The sequence below is a fragment of the Pinus tabuliformis genome, chromosome 7 (genome assembly GCF_031772625.1).
Source record: "Pinus tabuliformis cultivar Carrire ecotype Pingquan chromosome 7, CPIR1, whole genome shotgun sequence".
Lineage (NCBI taxonomy): Eukaryota > Viridiplantae > Streptophyta > Pinopsida > Pinales > Pinaceae > Pinus > Pinus tabuliformis.
The window spans coordinates 168,247,590-168,258,654 of NC_142293.1; the positions used below are offsets into that span (position 1 = coordinate 168,247,590).

The following is an 11,065-nucleotide window of genomic DNA, read 5'->3' on the forward strand; positions in this document are numbered from 1 at the left end:
AACAACACACAAAAAAAACTAATTTACTTTGATATTTAATAATAATAAAAATATTAGTCATTAGATTCACTCAATACCTTGAAGACCTATCTTACCTTCACTTAATACCTTGAAGACCTATCTTACCTTTTAAATACTATATTATTTTCGCACATTATTTATTTATTAAAATATAAACCTGGTAACACATATAGTTACTTAATCACCTAAGTTTATTCAATGTATATGGATGAACTTTGCTTCTATTATATAACTCTTATTTATTGGACAACCAAGAAACACCATAAGATAAGATGGAAAGAAAAGACAATAAATTAACCAATATTAATTTATTGTATGATGTTTATTATTTACCCACCACATGTATGCCCTATCGAATCTCAACACTATCAAACAACGATTGCAATAAGAAATTAACTACTAACGTACGAGAAAAGAAAATCAACGAACAAAAAAAATTACCATTAAAAATAAACCAAAATAATAAAATAAGCAGGTTACACAGTCCTGCGATCTTCTGCGATTCTTTCTTTCTTTCCAAGTCTATATTTCTGAAAATGGAAGTCTGTTCGTCATCGTTTTCTTTCTAAGTCTATATCTCTGAAAATGGAAGTCTGTTCGTCATCGTCTTCTTCTGTTAACAATGGCGATGGCACTGGCAGGCAGCTTCATGTCATGATGTTTCCATGGCTCGCTCACGGCCATATCTCGCCATTCGTACAGCTCTCAGCCACACTCGCACAGCTCGCCATTAATGTTTCCTTCGTCTCCACTCCCCTCAACATTGCCAACCTAAAATCCTTCTTCGCCCATCATCAAAACCCCCCAGGCAACGTCCAGCCGGTGGAATTACGGTTGCCGGCAGTGGAAGGGCTGCCTGCAGGAATAGAGAGCACCAAAGATCTACCAATCCATTTAATGCCTCTCTTCGACAAAGCCCTAGACGGACTGGAAGAACCCCTCGAACGACTCCTCCGCCAGATGTGTCCCGACTGCATCTTCTTCGACTTCGCGCAATGGTGGGTTCCCAGGGCTGCCGCCAAGATGGGCATACCCACCATTGTCTTCGCCACTTTTGGTGCGGCTTTCGCTGGCTATGGCCTGTCTCCAGCTTGGCGACGCGAAGGGGAAGGGGAAGAAATCTCGGCCGAGACCCTCACGAAACCCCCGCCGAGTTATCCATCGGATGCCATATCATGGAAACTCCACGAGGCGGAGAGTGTGCTGGGTATCTACCGAGTCCAGCAGCCCAGGGGTATCAGTTATTACGAGCGCGGACTCAGATGCTTTGACGGCTGCCGCGCCATTGTCGTCAGAACGTGCAATGAAATTGAGGGGAAATTCATAAAGTATTTGCAGACCGTGACGGGCAAGCCGGTTTTCCCCGCCGGCCCGCTACTTCCCGATATTAGCTCACCCGTAAATTCTGAGGAAGAATGGGGTTGCATTAAATGGCTGGAAGCTCACGCAGTCGCTTCGGTCGTTTACGTATCGTTCGGCAGCCAAATTTTTATGAGCGAAGAGCAGATCCACGAAGTGGCCCTAGGTTTGGAGGCGAGCGGGCAGCCATTTCTATGGGCACTGCGTTGTCCCGACGAAAAGCAACTTGGGGTTTTGCTGCCTCAAGGGTTCCAACAGCGTATAGGAAAAAGGGGGCTTGTGGTGAGGGAGTGGGTTCCGCAGAGGCAGATTTTATCGCACGCTTCGACTGGAGGGTTTTTGAGTCACTGTGGATGGGGTTCATTGATCGAAGCCATGTGCTCTGGGGTTCCTCTGGTTACCCCGCCCATGCACTTGGATCAGTGCCTTAATTCCCGATTGATTGTTCGGGAATTGGAAATCGGGTTAGAGGTTACAAAGCGGAGCGATGGGTCGCTGGACCGCGACGAGATCTGCAAAACTGTGCGGGAGTTAATGGTGGAAGATGGTGGCAGAGAAGTAAGGAGGAAAGCCCGTGAAATGGGAAATCTGTTCAACAATCAAATTCTCAGCAGCCGAGGTGAGGGCGGTATTCCATCACAGGAGGTGTACATAAATGACTTCATTGGACACCTGCATTTTCTGAAGGCAGCTTCGCGTGCAGAATAATGAGGATTGAATGTTTGCAATGAAAGCAGAATAGGTAATCCACCTTCCGCTCAATTCCATTGTGCTGGATCCTGAAGTATGAGTCAATAATTATGAAATGTGGTGCTCCGTGTATAAAGTCTCTATTTTAGTAATGTTATTTACAAACATAAAATATGGGCAGTGTAACATCTAATGGTTCCATGTAGTCATACAGTGTCAAACGATTTCCCCAAAACAGTTCGTGTTTTTTTTTTTATAATTGAAAAATTTGCAAAATACAAAAGGATTATATGACTACATTTGTCCTGAGCAAGCAACAGAGTATGATATCTGAGTTAATGATCTCGAATGGACTAATGTTCTCAGAGACAGGGCCACTCCCCAACAAATCACATACATCATATCCAGATCTATAATTTCCCGTATAATTCAAATTCTTCCCATCACAGATAGATGGCTTTCGCATTGCATTTAAGGGTTTAAATTTGATGTGATATCTTATCCGTTAAAAAGAAAGAGTATTTTACAGAGGTCACAAATTTTCCAAAGAGATTGTGGAAATTTTCGCAGGGTTTTTGTTAAAATTAAAATTTGAAAAATCTGAATTAAAATTATGAAATTTCAAGAATTTAAGTATGTAGAGATTTTTGATTACAGAATCTATTTAATTTTTAATAGTATTGAATCTATTTCCACCCTAATAAAGATTAAAAAAATTTAAACACATTTTTGATAAACACTTCCCAATAAACAACTTCTAAACAAAATTCTAATATCCTTTAAAAAAGTAATGATATTCTAAAAAGACTAAAAATTCAAATACGAAATCAATTTATATTGCACGGAGACGTGCTCAGAATGTAACCTTGTAGGCTGGTCAAGGGAATACGAATGGTCTAAGTGTCCGTCCACACACGCACGTACATCTCAGAATGCTGTAGTCAATCCAACGGCAGTTCCCACGCACGATCCAACGACTAGTTGGTTGTTCCTGTGCCACCCATGACTAACGGCAGTTCCCACGCACGATCCAACGACTAGTTGGTTGTTCCTGTGCCACCCACTTACTGTGTAACTGTAGGCTGAGATGCAAAAGGAGGCCGTTGCTGTCGTTAAAGTGCAGAAAGAGTATAGAAGGTTCTACAGAACAAAGCGAAAAGCTGCTGCAATTAAATTGCAAAAGGTGTATAGAGCTACAGAACAAGGCGAATCCCTGAAGACTCTGCAATAAATCTTCTATACAGTGGAATAAAGAGCAGAATAAAAGCCGGGGAATTTCTTTAATTAATCTATCACACCTCTGATTTTAAATAGGTTATAAAGTTCTAGGTTTAATTATGCAAAAGCCCTGTCACGCAAGAACAAAGTTCCCTGCGATTTTCTGGAAGTCAGGCTGCTCCCCTAAATCTATTTTCTTCTCCTGGATGGTTTTCCACAATAGGATTCTGATGTGGGATAACCTGAGAAAAAGAATGTGGCACGGTCCAAGTAGATGCATGATGTGTGAGGCAGAAGAAGAATCCAATCTCCACAGCTTTTTTAATTGCAGCGCTTTCTCGCAAATCTGGCACGCCCTGGCTCTTCTATATGGTTTTCCTCATATTGTTTTCGACTCAATCCAATCTGCTTTTCAATGGTGGTCTGGACAAAGGGATCAATGGAGGCCGTTCCTTATCATCGTGTTGTGGTCCGCTTGGAGGTGGAGAAATAACAAGATTTTTAATGAATCAAAACTCCCTCTCAAATCTATCCTGCAACACATCATCTCCACTTATGACACTGTGCCCAAAGTCTTCCCATTGGAGGTGGAGAAATAACAAGATTTTTAATGAATCAAAACTCCCTCTCAAATCTATCCTGCAACACATCATCTCCACTTATGACACTGTGCCCAAAGTCAACACATCATCTCCACTTATGACACTGTGCCCAAAGTCAAAGGATCCTGCAATTTATTGGCCCCTCATCTGGCTGGTTGGGTGGACAGAATCAAGTTCTTTTGGGGTCTCTTGAGGGATTGCTCCATACACCACATTTTCCGTGCTCAGAATTAGCAAGCGGACAGACTGTGGAAGGAGGGCCTGCTACTTGAACCTGGCGCTTGGTCCATGAAGGTTATATATGGAGATTTCTCATGCTTTATCCAGGATTTCTCTATTCCCGGTTTATGATTGTCCCTCCCCCTCTCTAGTTTCTCCCTTCTGTTCTTAATACTAGTATATATTCTGGTGTTTTAGGATGTCAATCTGCCATGATTCTAGTTCTATATGCTTTTCTCATAGATGATGTATATGTTTTTCTTTTGCTCTGCTTACTGTTTCCTTCTTGAACAACACTGACGGTCCTTTGTTGACTATCCCTATCATGATCATGATCTCACAGCTTCAAAGGGCTATTTTTTCTGTAACTATCTAGTTTTATTATATATCCTTTTGGTGCTCTGACAGTTGTTTACTCGGTAAATTTATGAATTTCCTTTATATTTGATTTTTTCTCAATGATTTTAGATAGGTTTATAAAGTTTTTGGTGCTTTGGCAGTTGTTTACTCATGAATTTATGAATTTCCTTTTTATTTTTATTTTTTAAATGATGGTATGTTTAAACTTACATCTAAAGTATGTTTCATTTTTAAATTCTTATATGTAAATTTAAGATTTAAAACATCAATAAAAATTTTAGAAGGTTATTGTGTATAGAGGTTAAAAAAATAGGGAGTTGTTTATAATGTTATTTTTTGGAGTGTTTGGTGCTAGAATCTGGTGGAAAAATTTAAAGTGAAATCTTGATTTGTATTATTTAAACTAGTTTTTTGACTGTATATATGGATTCAATAACATGAAAAAACCCCTAGGGCATTTCTATTGTGCAGGATTTACCCATCAATCTTGTGATGTCAATGAATTCCCACCAGATTTTAAAGAAATTAAACCAGAAAAATCCATCTGAAATCCACGAAATTTTTTTTCCAAAAGCCACACTAAAGACAACTCTGAAAAATAGTGTTTAATATTTATTTATGAAAATTATTAATTTTATAGTATGCTTAATAATAAGATATAGTGTTTTGGGTTATTGTTATCTATATGAAATCAATTAGCAAGTAACAATTATATTATTTTGTTGTAGAAAAATCATTTTACTAAATGAATTTCAGGGTATTAGTTTAAAAGAGATTTTTGTTTTTAGAAAGTTTTTGAAAAATATGTCTAATAAATTTTTTTGGTATGATTATTAATTGTTTGTGAAATGATAAATTTCTGTATGGGACAATTTTTATTATTATTAAATATGTTTATTTTATTATAAATTTTTTAAAATTTTAATTTAATTTTAACTAATAATTAAATCAGTTTAGATTTATTTTAATTTTGAATTTACAAAGGGCAAAAATATAAAGTATCATGTAAACTTCTTTTAAAATGAAAAAAAATGTGTTCCCTCTCTTCACTCAATAAATCCAGAATTTAGACCAATCTTGACTAATTATAAATATAAAATATAAAATTAATTTATATATTTAATATTCCTTAAAATATAAAATTAATTTATATATTTAATATTCCTAAAACTTTATAACATGTATATAAATAAAACTAAATATAAAATTAATTTATATATATAATATCCATGAACCCCTATAATAGAATTTACAGTGGGAGTAGAGGGGGAGGAATTGCCCGGACGGCTAAAAGTGGCCAGAATCCGGGCAAAAAAATTTCAAAAAATCTTGTAGAGGTAGTGTTTGAATTGTGTTTTTATGGTAGAAATGGATTCAACACCATCAAAAAAACTTCTAGGACACCTAAAATTTTGAAGTTTAACAACTATAACTTATTTACAAAAATCCTTGCCAAATTTTCTCCAAGTATGACCGAAATTTCCATAATGACCAAAATTTCCATAACTTTTATATATATCCTTTATAGCTCACTATTCTATAACTTGGTTAACTTACTTTTAATTTAAATTGATTATATATATATATATATATATATATATATATAATATCATAATTATAATTAAATTACTCTACCTTAAGTTACTCTAACTTCTATAAATTGATATTTATTAGTATATAAAATGTGACTTATATGTGAATAATTATTATATCTAGATATTTATGTATATTTATAGATTTAATAATTTTTATAACTAACTAACTATTAATGTGAATTAATTTAGGTTATAATTTATTTTTAATATATATTTATAATTATAATTCGAAAAAAGGGTCCTTTTACTTTTGTTTTAATAAGAATTTATCTAGCCTAAGTTATTTGTAATTAAATAATGGTCATACCAAATCTAGCCGTTATCAATTTAGATGTTACATGGTCAGGGATTTTAGCCGTTGGAGTTTCTGTTCGATCTATTTAACATGCATAGCCTAATCTGCTCATTCAACTTGTCCTGATGATGAATCACACTAGTTGGTTTGAAATGTGTCGACAAATGAAATATATCGTGATTTACGCCGAAAAATCTCTCATAAACTTAATATGGATCACAGAAGCCTCAATTCAACAGTTATGAGATAATCAAACTTTTGGGTAACCTTCCTTTCCCGCTTTATTCATAGTAAAAATCCATGAAAAAGGAAAAAATTAAAAAAGATTCGGTTCTTTTTGTGGAAAACGTGAACTATGAAGGATTAGAACCTCAAAGCAGCGAAAGATCATCTATGGGAAGTTAGATGTCATGGCATTGACCACTTTTGGCTACTTTTTGGATCCGGAATGCAAACTTCTTTGAGAACCTGCTAAGCACTTAATGCTCATAATAGTGCGGAGTTATTTATTTGCATAAATCGAGGAGGGAGGGTAAAACAAAGGGCCAGAGCTAACGAGCTTGCCATAGGGCATTAAATGCCCGCTTAGCTGCAAGCTCGATAGCCCGATAACACACCGCGCTTATTTTTTATTTATTTATTCACCGCGCGCGTGTTATATTGGGCTATCAAGCTTGCAGCTAAGCGGGCATTTAATGCCCTATGGCAAGCTCGTTAGCTCTTGCCAAAACAAATGGGGCGTTTGACACAAAACCTAAGTAACCCTTTCTTTTTTCTTAAAAAAAAAATTGTGAATGCGGCGTGTAAGGGAGATAAATAATCCTATTATTCTCTTTGTATATCGTGTGTTATTTCTTGGATAGAATTCTTGAAAGAGTTTTGGGAAAAGATGGTTGTTTATGTGCTAGTATTTCAAATGAATATATATTTATTTTGTACATAGAAATAATTATTTTGGTTGAAAAGAACACATATTTAAATAATAGCTATTGTTTTGAAGTTCTTTGAAAAGAGACATGTATTTGGTTTCTTAGAAAAGAAATAGAAATATTTGTGTACAAGTTTGAAAAGTTAAGCAATATATTTTTTATTTTTTTAAAAGAAATAAATTATTTGTATAGACAAAATATAGCTATTATGATTATTTTGGAAAAGAAAAACATGTGTTTGCATGTTTTAATTGCGTTAAGGTTAAGGATATTCTTGCATACAAGCATGGTAAACTAAAATTGATTATACTAATAAAAAAATTACCCATGTTACTTTAGAAACGTTGCATAGTAAAAGATAAACTAGTTGTGTTAATCCTTTGGAAAGAAAAGCATATGAATTCTTGTGCATTAAATGTTAAGAACCAGGATTATTTTCTTAGAAACTATATATATAGAAATAAATATATCTCTTAAGTTCATTGGAAAAGAGATTGAAAGTATTCTTGTGTGCATTAGATAAGTTATTGTTTTCTTCAAAAAAAAATGCACATAAAAGATAAAATAGCCATTAGAAAAAAAAAAATACTACTAAGTTGATTTGACTTGGAAAGAAATATGTATTATTTGTTTGGCTATTCTTTTGAAAGAATTCTTGCATGTGAACCTTGCATGTAAAAGACATAAATACATATCATATCTTGAAAGGGAAATATGTTGTATTAATTTTCTTTTGAAAGAGATTCTTTTGCAAAAGAGCATGGATTGCATACTAGCTTTCTTTTGGAAAAATACATATATCAGCAAGCAAGAAATAATGACTAACACCCTAGTTTTCTTTTAGAAAAAAGCATGTCTTTGTATGTACAATAGACTTTGTAAATAGCTCTATCTTGTGAAAGATGCTTTTGGAAAAGAGACTTGTATTGCATGCATGTTAATAGTATCTATTTGTATTGCATGTATGCTAATAGTATTTATTACGTTAGCTTTCCCTTAGAAGGAGACATATTTGCATGTATAATAGTAATAATAATATCTATTCTATTGGAAACATATTTAGTTATATGCACAAAGAAGAACTTAAGGGGCTAACTTTCTTTGAATAAGTTTTTATTTAATTTCATGCACGGAAAACAAAGATTAGTTGCTAGTATTCTCTAAATGAAATGGATGGTAACAATGGTTTCTTTTGGAAATGAACATGTCCTGGTGCGAGAATTATCATAGTAACCTACTAGATTATCATAGTAACGTGCTAATTATTTTGACATTCTTGATAATTATTTGCTTATACATGCACAATGTTGTTAGAAGAAGCATGTTGTGATATTATATTTACATCTCATGTATCCACATGAACAAATGTTATAAGATCATTTTAAAGACTGATTATTGATTGATTAATGCTTTATTTAATCATGTTACCAAAGCTTGTTGACGACAACAATGATAGGAAATCATGGTGATTTGTACAAAAGACAGATTGTGTTAAAAATTGTGGTAAATAAAGGACTAATGGTCCATGCAGATAGGTACGAGCTACAAGATGGTCCACTCATGGAACAATCATTCCACAAGGATATAAAGAGTGGTGATTTGGGGGTAAACGGTTTCATGATGATTGTAATAGTATTCATCTAGTTATGTTGTATTTTAATGATATTTATTTGTGATATTTTATGACAATGGTTAAGGGATGAGATCCCTTATAAGCCATTCAGTGAGAGGTGAACACCCTCATGAGCGTTTAATAATAAAATTAAATGTTTGTTGGTTTTCACCCTACGGGGTTTCCAAGGTATATCAGTGTTCCATTTTGTGATTGATTATTGTGTCAGTTTGATGATGTTGATTCCTTCACTAATGTGATGTTCATAATGTCAAGTATGTGATTAATTAATTTGGTTAAGGGAATAATGAAATAGATGCAAGGTTACATCATACAGTTTATGTTAATATACTACAACAATAGTTGTAAATGGTTATGCAACTCACTATTCCTCAACTGAAAGTTACTCTATGTAATGATGAATATTCTATCTAATGGTTAAGGAGGAATCTGGATTAGTAATTTGGATAGTTACTTATGGGTAAATTGTGTAAAAGTTTTCTAATTCCATGCATTTTCATGCGAGGTTATCGGGGTATGTTACAAGTGGGATCAGAGCTGAAGGTTGCAACCCTAACACCTTTCGAAATAGCCAAGAAAAAAATAAAAATAAAAATTGAGGTATGTTATTAGTGGGCATCAACTCAAGTATGAGTCTAACAGTCTACATATTGATATATGCAATATACTACTTTAGACTTGAGATGCATGGTGCATGTTTATAACCACATTAAAGAGTAATAAGTAATAAAGTTTTTTGCAAAACTGTATTCATAACATTTGAATCCCGATGAGAGTAAAGAATAATAAAACCTCTATTACACCTATGAACAATCTTGAACCCCTATGAATAATAGTGAAAGTGAAATTTGACTACTAAGCTTTGCAAATATGAAAATATTAATGATACATGATTAAAGTTACAATGCACTATTGATAAAGAATAAATGATTTAATGAAAAATATGGGGAATGTCCTTGAAGAAGATAATACAGTGTTTTAAAAGGACATTGGAAAAACCCCTCTCAATGTTAAAAATAAACCATGAGTCGAGTAGTGAGACTTGATTGTAATAACTAGTTGTTGATTAAGTTTTGTCATGGTTGATTAGTTAGTGTTGTAAGACTAACTATTAAAACTTATATGCATGAATTGGATTTGATTTAATCTTATTGCAAGTTGTAGACAAGTGATTATGGTAATTACTTCATGTACCGGTCTGTTGGTAACAATGCATTGTGCGAATTGAAAATGGTGGATTGTTACTCTAACTATTATTGCCATTTACACATTGATGAATATTTTCATATAGTTTTATGCATGACAGTATTGTACGTATGAAACTAAAATGATTTTGAAAGTGAATACTTATTTATGACTAACATTGCGGATGGGATTAAGCAGGGGTAACTTAATGGCAACAAGAAAAACTATGGAAGTAAAGCATTGCAATGTGAATTAAAACTATAAATGAGGAAGTATATTGTCATGATATGTCTGATTTTGTTATTTGGAAAAATCACAATGATATCACATGTATGTCAGTGATGTTCCCTATCAATTTAGATATTGTGGACCCATGCTAAGGGTTAAGCATAAATTCATTGTGTACATAAATGTTTTTTTTGTTAAGGATAATGTGCATATGGTTCATTATGTAAATCATTCTGGGAAATAGTGCTAAAAGAGAATTTTACATGGCAGAAAGTTGTGGACAATTTTGAAAGGCCAGGAGGCCTTCGTTGATGGTGGTTGCCTGCCTGGAGGGGTTGATGGCACTTGCCTGCCAGTATTTCCTCTCCCTAGAGATAGATGATCTCAATAAGAAAAATAAGTTGGCCAAGATGGTGAAAAGGGGGAAAATGCATGAGGCAACTCTGTTGATTTTGGAGCATGTTGGAGGAGACCCAAAACTCTTCATAGATAGGACTCTGTCGGAAGAATAGGCATGACGCTGCCAAGATGAATCCTGTATTAGACCTTGTGTGGTCATTGGAATTCTTTAGCTGGTTGGCCAGTGGAATTTTAGAAGGGACCTGGTATGGTCTATGTCAGAGAATTGTCTGGATGTGAATATGTGATGTAGGTGCATTTAACCTGAGTCAATTGTTTACTAGAGGAGTTAGTTATCAAAGATAGGATTTAATTAATTAATGTATTTTTCT

At 34.3% G+C, this 11,065-nt stretch overlaps 1 pseudogene; it reads left to right on the forward strand.

Moving 5' to 3' along the window:
* The first annotated feature begins 494 nt into the window (after positions 1-494).
* Positions 495-2,606, forward strand: LOC149246361 (UDP-glucosyltransferase 29 pseudogene; annotated as a pseudogene).
* The last annotated feature ends 8,459 nt before the right edge of the window (positions 2,607-11,065 follow it).